The 14,946-nt window shown below is 42.5% G+C and overlaps 4 non-coding genes across 4 annotated transcripts; all 4 read left to right on the top strand.

Moving 5' to 3' along the window:
- Positions 1 to 7,673: 7,673 nt before the first annotated feature.
- On the top strand, positions 7,674 to 7,837 carry LOC135009830 (U1 spliceosomal RNA). Its single transcript, XR_010209327.1, has one exon. It is a non-coding gene; the product is annotated as a U1 spliceosomal RNA (small nuclear RNA).
- A 152-nt stretch (positions 7,838 to 7,989) lies between these two features.
- Positions 7,990 to 8,152, top strand: LOC135009629 (U1 spliceosomal RNA). Its single transcript, XR_010209162.1, has one exon. It is a non-coding gene; the product is annotated as a U1 spliceosomal RNA (small nuclear RNA).
- A 674-nt stretch (positions 8,153 to 8,826) lies between these two features.
- Positions 8,827 to 8,990, top strand: LOC135009468 (U1 spliceosomal RNA). Its single transcript, XR_010209010.1, has one exon. It is a non-coding gene; the product is annotated as a U1 spliceosomal RNA (small nuclear RNA).
- Positions 8,991 to 9,140: 150 nt separating this feature from the next.
- LOC135009553 (U1 spliceosomal RNA) lies at positions 9,141 to 9,304 on the top strand. The gene has a single exon (XR_010209092.1). It is a non-coding gene; the product is annotated as a U1 spliceosomal RNA (small nuclear RNA).
- The last annotated feature ends 5,642 nt before the right edge of the window (positions 9,305 to 14,946 follow it).

Here is a 14,946-nt window from a genome sequence, read left to right on the forward strand (position 1 = left end):
AGCAACCAATGAAGAAACACATTGGTACTTTCGCATGATGAGTGAGTGCTTCAGGATCTCTTGCACTTACATGTGCAGCAGAGTACTGCAATGGAAGCATGCTGGGCCCATAACCCAGAGGTAGGCAGATTGAAACTATCCTTTGCTATATGCATTTTTTTTTGTTCATTAAAGTAATCCAAAACTGGGATTGATATTTTAGCTTTTATTTTTACTTAAAGTACAATAACTTTTACCATTTTAATTTGTTTTAGTGCAAAAGGCATATCAACAGTCAGCACTAACTGGTGACATGCCATTTGTACAAGTAAGCCATGTGTGACTAATATATAAACATACTTTATTAAATAACACCTCAAACTATCATACCCTGGATTCAAACCTATAACCTGTTGAATTCTAATCAAACACCCTACCCATGGAGCTACTTGATCCTGCATCTTTTCTAACCTCCAAAAACAGATTCAGTTGCATTTTCCAGCGTGTTTTGTTTGCGCCTTTGCAAATGTCTTACATCGACAAACTTATTTAGTACTATTTTGCAAATAGGGTTACATTGTCGCAACATTGTGTTCCCTAATTGCTTGATTTTTAAAATGCAACAATTGATAAAGACACCTGATAATTGCTCTGTGGAGTCTTATTTTGTGTTTTGTGTTTAGTCTTTAGATCTGAATTTGAATGTACTTGTGAACTAACTTAATTTCCTACTTCTAAATTCATTCCTAAATTCACTACTTACATGAATCCTGTAGTTGGGCATTTTGGGACTTCGATTGTGGGCATTGTTTTGTGTCCAGACCAGCAGCAGGTGGTGTGCATTTGCTGGAAAGGCATCGAAGACCTCCGATATGCTGCATCTCCTGATGTGTGTCTCCCTCAAGTGGCTGTCAGCAAATGCCTGCTAGACACCCCATTCCAAGCTGATTGTGACATCATGGAACATGCATCATAGAACAGGCATGCTAAAACATGGGTCTTCAACCTGCGACCCTCCAGCTGCTGTGGAACTACACATCCCAGCATGCCCTGCCTCAGTTTTAGCATACCTTAATAGCAAAACTGTGGCAGGGCATGCTGGGATGTGTAGTTTCACAGCAGCTGGAGGGCCACAGGATGAAGACCCATGTGCTAGAGCCAAGCCGCAGGTACATTGAATGCTAGCAAGCTGAATATTTAAATCCTTTTTGTTCCGCAGCATTCCAATGCGGAAGATTCCATGGAACCAGAGATCCTTCCATTGAGAAGGACATGCTGCCTGGATGACTACACTGTGCAAATTAAATCACGGAGCCAGTTGGCTTGTGGGTGGCTCTGGTGACTGGGTGGTTGGGTGGGTGGTGTGTCGGAAGTGGAGCGCATGCAAATGATTGTGTATCATCCAGCTAGTGAGAGAGAAAACTCATGCAGGAGTGTGCCTGCTTGTCAGTGGGTTATGCACCTTGCCAGACGTTAAATCTACATAGAGCAGCTGGAGGGGACAAGAGCAGGTTTGCAAAATATAGATAGAAGAGCATATATGCTGGCGCATTCTCCATGATTGTGTCAGCTTATGTTTTGGTGCACTGCACTTTCCTCCACTAAGTTTTAGCCATTTTTGTTAAGCTCAAGTGTAGTTGCTTCTCGGCCTTTTGGCTGTGATCTTGTATCGTGGTTGAAGGGTCTGCTGGAGGGAGGGATTGTTTTCTTCATTGGCGAAAGACCAAAGATATTCCAGGATGGAAGGCTTGGGAACACTATCTGTTTTTCAGTTGTGGAAGAGCACAGAGGTCGGATTGGACTACATTCTATAGTAAAGGATATCTTTCTATTTATTGACCCTCCCCTTATATGTGTCTGTGTTACAATAAAGCTTCGGTTTTGTGAATCCCTCACCCTCTTACACTCCACACCCATAGCCTTATTAACTGTTGTATTATTGTATAGTTTAAATGTATAGTGCAGTTCATGATTTATAGTGTAGGCTGGCCTGTGCTGTAGTTCTGGAACTGTACTATACCGTCAGCATTTGTATTGTGTTTTGGCTGTGCTGCAACACTGTACTTATGTGTGTAATGTTTATGTATGTTTTTTTAATGTCAATAAAAACTGCTTTTTCAAGCCAATATCTGAAAACAATCAATGTTTATCTTTGATGGCAATAAAAGTGGTATGATATTTGATGCTTTTGAAAGGCAATATCTGATATGTCCCCTATCTGGGAACCATATATTAAATGGCTTTTCAGAAAAGGGAGATGGGAGAAGAGCTTTCAGTACTTGTAGGACCGATGCACATAAAGAAGCAAAAAAACATACATAAACATTACACACATAAGTACCGCGTTGCGGCAATGCCAAAACACAATAGAAATGCTGACGGTATAGTACAGTTCAAGAACTACAGCACAGGCCAGCCTACACTATAAATCATGAACTGCACTATACATTTAAACTGTACAATAATACAACAGTTAATAAGGCTATGGGTGTGGAGTGTAAGAGGGTGAGGGAATCACAAGCCCGAAGCTTTATTGAAAGACTGACACATATAAGGGGAGGATTAATAAATAGAAAGACATCCTTTACTATAGAATGTAGTCCAATCCGGTCTTTCAACTCTTCCACAATTGAAAAACGGATAGTGTTCCCAAGCCTTCCATCCTGGAATATCTTTGGTCTTTCGCCAATGAAGAAAGCAATCCCTCCCTCCAGCAGACCCTTCAACCACAATACAAGATCACAGCCAAAAGGCCGAGAAGCAACTACACTTGAGCTTAACAAAAATGGCTAAAACTTAGTGGAGGAAAGTGCAGTGCACCAAAACATAAGCTGACACAATCATGGAGAATGCGCCAGCATATATGCTCTTCTATCTATATTTTGCAAACCTGCTCTTGTCCCCTCCAGCTGCTCTATGTAGATTTAACGTCTGGCAAGGTGCATAACCCACTGACAAGCAGGCACACTCCTGCATGAGTTTTCACTCTCACTAGCTGGATGATACACAATCATTTGCATGTGCTCCACCTCCGACACACCACCCACCCAACCACCCAGTCACCAGAGCCACCCACAAACCAACTGGCTCCGTGATTTAATTTGCACAGTGTAGTCATCCAGGCAGCATGTCCTTCTCAATGGAAGGATCTCTGGTTCCATGGAATCTTCCGCATTGGAATGCTGCGGAACAAAAAGGATTTAAATATTCAGCTTGCTAGCATTCAATGTACCTGCGGCTTGGCTCTAGCACATGGGTCTTCATCCTGTGGCCCTCCAGCTGCTGTGAAACTACACATCCCAGCATGCCCTGCCACAGTTTTGCTATAAGGTATGCTAAAACTGAGGCAGGGCATGCTGGGATGTGTAGTTCCACAGCAGCTGGAGGGTCGCAGGTTGAAGACCCATGTTTTAGCATGCCTGTTCTATGATGCATGTTCCGTGATGTCACAATCAGCTTGGAATGGGGTGTCTAGCAGGCATTTGCTGACAGCCACTTGAGGGAGACACACATCAGGAGATGCAGCATATCGGAGGTCTTCGATGCCTTTCCAGCAAATGCACACCACCTGCTGCTGGTCTGGACACAAAACAATGCCCACAATCGAAGTCCCAAAATGCCCAACTACAGGATTCATGTAAGTAGTGAATTTAGGAATGAATTTAGAAGTAGGAAATTAAGTTAGTTCACAAGTACATTCAAATTCAGATCTAAAGTCTAGGTAGGCCTCACGTCCTGGCAGCCGCCAGCATTTAAAAATGCCTTGATTAGAGGTACGGAATTAAATGTAGATAAGAAGTAGACACAAAATAAGACTCCGCAGAGCAGTTATCAGGTGTTTTTATCAATTGTTGCATTTAAAAAATCAAGCAATTAGGGAACACAATGTTGCAACAATGTAACCCTATTTGCAAAATAGTACTAAATAAGTTTGTCGATGTAAGACATTTGCAAAGGCGCATCCAAAACACGCTGGAAAATGCAACTGAATCTGTTTTTGGAGGCTAGAATAGGAAATGTGCATCGGTCCTACAAGTACTGAAAGCTCTTCTCCCATCTCCCTTTTCTGAAAAGCCATTTAATATATGGTTCCCAGATAGGGGACATATCAGATATTGCCTTTCAAAAGCAGCAAATATCATACCACTTCTATTGCCATCAAAGATAAACATTGATTGTTTTCAGATATTGGATTAAAAAAGCAGTCTTTATTGACATAAAGAAGCAAAAAAACATACATAAACATTACACACATAAGTACTGTGTTGCAGCACAGCCAAAACACAATACAAATGCTGTCGGTATAGTACAGTTCAAGAACTACAGCACAGGTCAGCCTACACTATAAATCATGAACTGCACTATACATTTAAACAATACAATAGTTAATAAGGCTATGGGTGTGGAGTGTAAGAGGGTGACGGAATCACAAGCCCAAAGCTTTATTGAAAGACAGACACATATAAAGGGAGGATTAATAAATACAAAGATACCCTTTACTATAGAATGTAGTCCAATCCGGTCTTTCAACTCTTCCACAACTGAAAAACGGATAGTGTTCCCAAGCCTTCCATCCTGGAATATCTTCAGTCTCTCGCCAATGAAGAAAACAATCCCTCCAGCAGACTCTTCAACCACAATACAATATCACAGCCAAAAGAGCGAGAAGCAACTACACTTGCGTTTAAACAAAATGGCTAAAACTTAGTGGAGGAAAGTGCAGTGCACCAAAACATAAGCTGACACAATCATGGAGAATGCGCCAGCATATATGCTCTTCTGTCTATATTTTCCAAACCTGCTCTTGTCCCCTCCAGTTGCTCCATGTAGATTTGACGTCTGGCAAGGTGCATAACTCACTGACAAGCAGGCACACTCCTACATGAGTTTTCTCTCTCACTAGCTGGATGATACACATTCATTTGCATGTGCTCCACCTCCGACACACCGCCCACCCAACCACCCAGTCACCAGAGCCACCCACAAGCCAACTGGCTCCGTGATTTAATTTGCACAGTGCAGTCATCCAGGCAGCATGTCCTTCTCAATGGAATAATCTCTGGTTCCATGGAATCTTCCGCATTGGAATGCTGCGGAACAAAAAGGATTTAAACATTCAGCTTGCTAGCATTCAATGTACCTGCGGTTTGGTTCTAGCACATGGGTCTTCATCCTGTGGCCCTCCAGCTGCTGTGAAACTACACATCCCAGCATGCCCTGCCACAGTTTTGCTTTTAAGGTATGCTAAAACTGAGGCAGGGCATGCTGGGATATGTAGTTCCACAGCAGCTGGAGGGTCGCAGGTTGAAGACCCATGTTCTAGCATGCCTGTTCTATGATGCATGTTCCGTGATGTCACAATCAGCTTGGAATGGGGTGTCTAGCATGCATTTGCTGACAGCCACTTGAGGCAGACACACATCAGGAGATGCAGCATATCGGAGGTCTTCGATGCCTTTCCAGCAAATGCACACCACCAGCTGCTGGTCTGGACACAAAACAATGCCCACAATTGAAGGCTCAAAATGCCCAACTACAGGATTAATGTAAGTAGTGAATTTAGGAATGAATTTAGAAGTAGGAAATTAAGTTAGTTCACAAGTACATTCAAATTCAGATCTAAAGACTAGGTAGGCCTCACGTCCTGGCAGCACCCAGCATTTAAAAATGCCTTGATTATAGGTAGGGAATTAAATGTAGATAAGAAGTAGACACAAAAGAAGACTCCACAGAGCAATTATCAGGTGTCTTTATCAATTTTTGCATTTAAAAAATCAAGCAATTAGGGAACACAATGTTGCGACAATGTAACCCTATTTGCAAAATAGTACTAAATAAGTTTGTCGATGTAAGACATTTGCAAAGGCGCAAACAAAACACGCTGGAAAATGCAACTGAATCTGTTTTTGGAGGTTAGAATAGATGCAGGATCAAGTAGCTCAATGGGTAGGGTGTTTGATTAGAATTTAACAGGTTTTAGGTTTGAATCCTGGGTATGATAGTTTGAGGTGTTATTTAATAAAGTATGTTTATATATTAGTCACACATGGCTTACTTGTACAAATGGCATGTCACCAGTTAGTGCTGACTGCTGATATGCCATTTACACAAACATGCCATGTGTGACTGTATATGCATTTAAGGAGGGCACCCCTGCAATACCACAAACCATTGAGTGTCAAGTATACTAGATATATCTTCATATCTCATGTGCTTTCTCTGAGACCAATCTTGTTATGCCCCTTCCCCACAAGGCATGCGCCTTTTGTCCATATTGCAAAAATGGGGGGGAGGGCATATAATTCTCTGTCACAGGGCACCAAAAAGTCTAGTTATGGCTCTGGTATGCATTATGTAATCTGGCAGACCATCTCTCCAACACTGGCTGGTTGGAATAGAAATCCGGTTATCTATGTGAGCAAATGACCATCAACGATTTACTCTCAAACACTAAAAAATGGACAAAAATGGTCCCCTAAACAAATTGGTTAAATTTTGGGTTTAACCAATTTGTGTAATGACCATTTTTGACCACTTTTCTAGTGTTTGGGAGCAAATGGTTAATTGACATTTGCTCCTATACATTACCAGATTTTCATTCCAACCATCCAGACTGGATAGATAGCCTGACAGATAATTGTGTAGTGTACGCCCAGGATAACTGTTAGTCATGCTTTATTTTATGACGGCACATAAATGGGTGGACAGATCCAGGGCAAGCACTGCCCACTCATGCATAGTTGTCAACTGATGTGAAGTTCCAGGGGGCAATCTCAGTTATAAAGGGAAGTATCTGGAAATTGTCCCTAGTTAAAAAAAAAAAAAAAATTTGATCAACTCCATTTATTTAGTATGATATCCCAGGTGATAGGATGCCGGCAGTCAGAACAACATACTTTATTAAATAACACATCTCAAACTACCATACCCAGGATTCAAACCTATAACCTGTTGAATTCTAATCAAACACCCTACCTATTGAGCTATTTGATCCTGCATAAAAATTGTGAACATTATATGAAGCTATTGGTACTTTGCAAAAAAAAAGAATCAGCATTACAACGCAGCAGATCCATGCAGTTTGCAGCCACACACTACATGTATCTGCTCAGCCACAATGCTGATTATTTCTTCACAAAGTACAAGGTGAGCTCCAAACAGAATTCTCTAGCTTAGAATTATACCTTTCTTTGCCAAACCTAGAAGTCGGGCCCCCCACCCTGGGATCCCCCAGAGGGAGGCCTGCACCGTCATGCGGCAGGCTTGTCCGTTTTGGAAGCAGGCTGATGGGCAGCCCAGGATTGCTTCAGTCTGGGCTTGGCAGGTCTGGAAACATGAGCTTGCTTTGGGTATGCCTGACCTTGGGTACGCTTTACCTGGAGGATGAAAGGGCCAAGAAAAGTACTTTTAGCCTTCTGCGTGGTAGGAGTCATACTAGGTAGGCAAGCTGTTTTAGCAGTAGCCAGATCAGCTACAATCTTATTGAGGTCTTCTCCAAAAGGAGATTCAACTGAGGCAGCACAAGGGAACTCTCATCTGGGGACAACAACTGCAGGGAGAACACATATTTTCAGATGAACATGGTAGGGCAGAAGGCTGCCTAATACTGAAGCACCCCCAAACAACAAATCAAATGCAACTTACTTGACAGAGATGTGCCTGAGCAACGGCCCTCCCCAGCCCTATCCCAAATCATACTTATTTTGCATAGGAGATACCATGGTCATGAAGATTGTTCTCCCAGGGTTAGGTTCATTCATTGCATTCTGGGTATGCTGACCCCTGTGATTTCCCCAAATGTGGGAAACTCGACTGCATTATTTGTGGTAGTGGGGGACTGTATTTGTGCTTTCCTCTGGTCAGCTCTGGTAAAATTCAGATTTCTTTGTCTCAGATCTTCCTCTAGCCTTGTTCTTCTTTCGAGAGTTCCCTTGTATTGCCTCAGTTGGATCTCCTTCACTTGACAGGGGGGTGCCCGAGCAGCGACCCTCCCCAGCTCTAGCCCAACTCCTACTTACCTGCCAGGTGAGATACTATGATCATGAAGTTGCTTCTCCCAGGGCAAGGCTCACCCATTGCACTCTGGGTGTGCTGCCCCTGCGATTTCCCCAAATGTGGGAAACTTGACTGCATAATTTGAGTTTTCCCTGGTCGGCTCTCATGTAATTCAGATCTCTTTGTCTCAGGTCTCTCTCCAGCCTAGTTTGCTGTCTGGTTCCACTTCTTTTTTCTTGAGCCCCTCCCTTCTATACCCTTGTGCACTATCCTGACTTCTCCTCCCGTCTGCTTACTTTGTGCCTCCCAATGCACAATGCAAACTACGGGTAGTGCTGCAGGGCCCACACCCTTTTACTTGCTTTACAGAGCAGCTCTGGAGCTGTTACAGTGCCCAGCTGCTGCAAAAAATCAGCTTGAATGCTTCAGGGGCTGGGGAATGGCCAACATGAGCCCCACACCGAAGGAGGGTGGGGGTGCTTAATGCGAACTAGGGGTCATCCAAGCACCACAAAAGGCCTCCATGCCCTGCACGCTCCTTTTCTCTTTTCATATGCAGACAAGGGTTGAAGCCAACTTTGACCCACTGCTTGGATGACATCACCATATTCAAATCCATCTGCTGCAGGCCATCCCCCAGGAATGCTTGCACTAGTTGTTGCATTTGGTTTGTTGTTTGGGGGTGCTTCAGTATTAGGCAGCCTTCTGCCACCCCATGTTCATCTGAAAATATGTGTTCTCCCTGCAGTTGTTGTCCCCAGATGAGAGTTCCCTTGTGCTGCCTCAGTTGAATCTCCTTTACTTGACAGAGATGTGCCTGAGCAGCGGCCCTCCCCAGCCCTATCCCAAATCATACTTATTTTGCATAGGAGATACTATTGTCATGAAGATTGTTTTCCCAGGGTGAGGTTCATTCATTGCATTCTGGGTATGCTGACCCCTGTGATTTCCCCAAATGTGGGAAACTCGACTGCATTATTTGTGGTAGTGGTGGACTGTGTTTGTGCTTTCCTCTGGTCAGCTCTGGTAAAGTCAGATTTCTTTGTCTCAGATCTTCCTCTAGCCTTGTTCTTCTTTTGAGAGTTCCCTTGTGCTGCCTCAGTTGGATCTCCTTCACTTGAAAGGTAGTGCCCGAGCAGCGACCCTCCCCAGCTCTAGCCCAACTCCTACTAACCTGCCAGGTGAGATACTATGATCATGAAGGTGCTTCTCCCAGGGCAAGGCTCACCCATTGCACTCTGGGTGTGCTGCCCCTTGCGATTTCCCCAAATGTGGGAAACTTGACTGCATAATTTGTGTTTCCCCTGGACGGCTCTCGTATAATTCAGATCTCTTTGTCTCAGGTCTCTCTCCAGCCTAGTATGCTGTCTGTTTCCACTTCTCTTTTCTTGAGCCCCTCCCTTCTATAACCTTGTGCACTATCCTGACTTCTCCTCCCGTCTGCTTACTTTGTGCCTTCCAATGCACAATGCAAACTACAGGTAGTGCTGCAGGGCCCACACCCTTTTACTTGCCTTACAGAGCAGCTCTGGAGCTGTTACAGTACCCAGCTGCTGCAAGAAATCAGCTTGAATGCTTCAGGGGCTGGGGCATGGCCAACATGAGCCCCACACCGAAGGAGGGTGGGGGTGTTTAATGCGAACTAGGGGTCATCCAAGCGTCGCAAAAGGCCGCCATGCCCTGCATATCCCTTTTCTCTTTTCATAAGCAGACGAGGGTTGAAGCCAACTTTGACCCACTGCTTGGATGATATCACTTGCTGCCTTTCCAATGAAGCAAGTTTAATTTAGTAATAGGTGAAAAACCATCCCTACAAAGGTGTTAATCAGATACTTGGCTTTGTGGACACTTTTCAGAGAACAAATTAGTTAGCATAAAAATAAAGCCAGAAAATGAAGAGCTGTTTAATCACTCAATTGGATTTTTCTGCAAGCGTATTTCTTTTTCTCTGCAACCCACTGCTAAGTTGTGCTTCCTAGCTGTTCTTTTATAAAATCACTTAATCAAATCTAACTCTGATTACATCAGAGAAGGCCAGGTACCCTACACCATAAGAGGGGGTTTGAAATTTTGACTTGTCTACTTAAAGATCACCAAAATCTGATGACAAGGTCAATAACATCCCAGGGTGGGATTGAACCACCAACCCTTTGGTTAATAACCAAACACACTAACCGATTGCACCACCGAGACACTTTGCAAAAGTACATACTGACAAAGGTTAATAAGCATTCATCTAGAACGTTTCCTAGAAAACTTTAAAAAGTCAATAATCTGGAGAGTTTTTGTAAGATGTTTCTTCCATCAACCAATGAAGAAACGCATTGGTACTTTCCCATGATGAGTGAGTGCTTCAGGATCTCTTGCACTTACATGTGCAGCAGAGTACTGCAATGGAAGCATGCTGGGTCCATAGCCCAGAGGTAGGCAGATTGAAACTATCCTCTGCTATATGCGTTTTTTTTTTGTTAATTAAAGTAATCCAAAACTGGGATTGATATTTTTGCTCTTTTATTTTTACTTAAAGTACAATAACTTTTACCATTTTCATTTGTTTTAATAGTATATTGACAGTATTGTTTTCTTTCAAAAATCCACTTAATTTTCTTTACCCGATTATTAAAATGGTAATTGACAAAAACAAACTACATTGTCACCAGAAGAGCAATACAAAATGTACAAGTGATATATTAAAATCATCTTTCCAGCTTGAATTTCAATGATGCATTGGGGCAACGATTTTGTGAGAAACATCTTCACCCTTAAATAAAGATTTTCTTAATTCCTTACCTGTGTGCTAATTAGATATCACCTTGTTTTCACATTAAACAGACTTCCACATGAGAAAGCACAAAGGATGCAGTGGCGTTAATGTTTCCTGGTGTCAACCTGTATTATTTCAGTAGATATTGAAATGAGGATGCATCTTGCTGCCTTTCCAATGAAGCAAGTTTAATTTAGTAATAGGTTAAAAACCATCCCTACAAATGTGTTAATCAGAAACTTGGCTTTGTGGACACTTTTCAGAGAACAAATTTGTTAGCATAAAAATAAAGCCAGAAAATGAAAAGCTGTTTAATCACTCAATTGGATTTTTTTGCCAGCATATTTCTTTTTCTCTGCAACCCACTGCTAAATTGTGCTTCCTAGCTGTTTTTATAAAATCACTGAATCAAATCTAACTCTGATTACATCAGAGAAGGCCAGGTACCCTACACCATAAGAGGGGGTTTGAAATTTTCACTTGTCTACATAAAGATCACCAAAATCTGATAACAAGGTCAATTACGTCCCTGGGTGGGATTGAACCACCAACCTTTTGGTTAATAGCCTTACACAGTAACTGATTGCGCCACAGCAACACTTTGTAAAAGTCCATACTGACAAAGGCTAATAAGCATTCATCTAGAACGATTCCTAGAAACATTTTAAAAAGTCAATAATGTGGAGAGTTTTTGTAAGATGTTTCTTCCATCAACCAATGAAGAAACACATTGGTACTTTCCCATGATGAGTGAGTGCTTCAGGATCTCTTGCACTTACATGTGCAGCAGAGTACTGTAATGGAAGCATGCTGGGTCCATAACCCAGAGGTAGGCAGATTGAAACTATCCTTTGCTATATGCATTTTTTTTTTGTTCATTAAAGTAATCCAAAACTGGGATTGATATTTTAGCTTTTATTTTTACTTAAAGTACAATAACTTTTACCATTTTAATTTGTTTTAGTGCAAATGGCATATCAGCAGTCAGCACTAACTGGTGACATGCCATTTGTACAAGTAAGCCATGTGTGACTAATATATAAACATGCTTTATTAAATAACACCTCAAACTATCATACCCAGGATTCAAACCTATAACCTGTTGAATTCTAATCAAACACCCTACCCATGGAGCTACTTGATCCTGCATCTTTTCTAACCTCCAAAAACAGATTCAGTTGCATTTTCCAGCGTGTTTTGTTTGCGCCTTTGCAAATGTCTTACATCGACAAACTTATTTAGTACTATTTTGCAAATAGGGTTACATTGTCGCAACATTGTGTTCCCTAATTGCTTGATTTTTTAAATGCAACAATTGATAAAGACACCTGATAATTGCTCTGTGGAGTCTTATTTTGTGTTTTGTGTTTAGTCTTTAGATCTGAATTTGAATGTACTTGTGAACTAACTTAATTTCCTACTTCTAAATTCATTCCTAAATTCACTACTTACATGAATCCTGTAGTTGGGCATTTTGGGACTTCGATTGTGGGCATTGTTTTGTGTCCAGACCAGCAGCAGGTGGTGTGCATTTGCTGGAAAGGCATCGAAGACCTCCGATATGCTGCATCTCCTGATGTGTGTCTCCCTCAAGTGGCTGTCAGCAAATGCCTGCTAGACACCCCATTCCAAGCTGATTGTGACATCATGGAACATGCATCATAGAACAGGCATGCTAAAACATGGGTCTTCAACCTGCGACCCTCCAGCTGCTGTGGAACTACACATCCCAGCATGCCCTGCCTCAGTTTTAGCATACCTTAATAGCAAAACTGTGGCAGGGCATGCTGGGATGTGTAGTTTCACAGCAGCTGGAGGGCCACAGGATGAAGACCCATGTGCTAGAGCCAAGCCGCAGGTACATTGAATGCTAGCAAGCTGAATATTTAAATCCTTTTTGTTCCGCAGCATTCCAATGCGGAAGATTCCATGGAACCAGAGATCCTTCCATTGAGAAGGACATGCTGCCTGGATGACTACACTGTGCAAATTAAATCACGGAGCCAGTTGGCTTGTGGGTGGCTCTGGTGACTGGGTGGTTGGGTGGGTGGTGTGTCGGAAGTGGAGCGCATGCAAATGATTGTGTATCATCCAGCTAGTGAGAGAGAAAACTCATGCAGGAGTGTTCCTGCTTGTCAGTGGGTTATGCACCTTGCCAGACGTTAAATCTACATAGAGCAGCTGGAGGGGACAAGAGCAGGTTTGCAAAATATAGATAGAAGAGCATATATGCTGGCGCATTCTCCATGATTGTGTCAGCTTATGTTTTGGTGCACTGCACTTTCCTCCACTAAGTTTTAGCCATTTTTGTTAAGCTCAAGTGTAGTTGCTTCTCGGCCTTTTGGCTGTGATCTTGTATCGTGGTTGAAGGGTCTGCTGGAGGGAGGGATTGTTTTCTTCATTGGCGAAAGACCAAAGATATTCCAGGATGGAAGGCTTGGGAACACTATCTGTTTTTCAGTTGTGGAAGAGCACAGAGGTCGGATTGGACTACATTCTATAGTAAAGGATATCTTTCTATTTATTGACCCTCCCCTTGTATGTGTCTGTGTTACAATAAAGCTTCGGTTTTGTGAATCCCTCACCCTCTTACACTCCACACCCATAGCCTTATTAACTGTTGTATTATTGTATACTTTAAATGTATAGTGCAGTTCATGATTTATAGTGTAGACTGGCCTGTGCTGTAGTTCTTGAACTGTACTATACCGTCAGCATTTGTATTGTGTTTTGGCTGTGCTGCAACACTGTATTTATGTGTGCAATGTTTATGTATGTTTTTTTTTTATGTCAATAAAGACTGCTTTTTCAAGCCAATATCTGAAAACAATCAATGTTTATCTTTGATGGCAATAAAAGTGGTATGATATTTGATGCTTTTGAAATCCAATATCTGATATGTCCCCTATCTGGGAACCATATATTAAATGGCTTTTCAGAAAAGGGAGATGGGAGAAGAGCTTTCATTACTTGTAGGACCGATGCACATAAAGAAGCAAAAAAACATACATAAACATTACACACATAAGTACCGCGTTGCGGCACAGCCAAAACACAATAGAAATGCTGATGGTATAGTACAGTTCAAGAACTACAGCACAGGCCAGCCTACACTATAAATCATGAACTGCACTATACATTTAAACTGTACAATAATACAACAGTTAATAAGGCTATGGGTGTGGAGTGTAAGAGGGTGAGGGAATCACAAGCCCGAAGCTTTATTGAAAGACTGACACATATAAGGGGAGGTTTAATAAATAGAAAGACATCCTTTACTATAGAATGTAGTCCAATCCAACCTCTGTGCTCTTCCACAACTGAAAAACAGATAGTGTTCCCAAGCCTTCCATCCTGGAATATCTTTGGTCTTTCGCCAATGAAGAAAGCAATCCCTCCCTCCAGCAGACCCTTCAACCACAATACAAGATCACAGCCAAAAGGCCGAGAAGCAACTACACTTGAGCTTAACAAAAATGGCTAAAACTTAGTGGAGGAAAGTGCAGTGCACCAAAACATAAGCTGACACAATCATGGAGAATGCGCCAGCATATATGCTCTTCTATCTATATTTTGCAAACATGCTCTTGTCCCCTCCAGCTGCTCTATGTAGATTTAACGTCTGGCAAGGTGCATAACCCACTGACAAGCAGGCACACTCCTGCATGAGTTTTCACTCTCACTAGCTGGATGATACACAATCATTTGCATGTGCTCCACCTCCGACACACCACCCACCCAACCACCCAGTCACCAGAGCCACCCACAAACCAACTGGCTCCGTGATTTAATTTGCACAGTGTAGTCATCCAGGCAGCATGTCCTTCTCAATGGAAGGATCTCTGGTTCCATGGAATCTTCCGCATTGGAATGCTGCGGAACAAAAAGGATTTAAATATTCAGCTTGCTAGCATTCAATGTACCTGCGGCTTGGCTCTAGCACATGGGTCTTCATCCTGTGGCCCTCCAGCTGCTGTGAAACTACACATCCCAGCACGCCCTGCCACAGTTTTGCTATAAGGTATGCTAAAACTGAGGCAGGGCATGCTGGGATGTGTAGTTCCACAGCAGCTGGAGGGTCGCAGGTTGAAGACCCATGTTTTAGCATGCCTGTTCTATGATGCATGTTCCGTGATGTCACAATCAGCTTGGAATGGGGTGTCTAGCAGGCATTTGCTGACAGCCACTTGAGGGAGACACACATCAGG

Source organism: Pseudophryne corroboree, unplaced genomic scaffold (assembly GCF_028390025.1).
Source record: "Pseudophryne corroboree isolate aPseCor3 unplaced genomic scaffold, aPseCor3.hap2 scaffold_227, whole genome shotgun sequence".
NCBI classification, from domain to species: Eukaryota; Metazoa; Chordata; class Amphibia; order Anura; family Myobatrachidae; genus Pseudophryne; species Pseudophryne corroboree.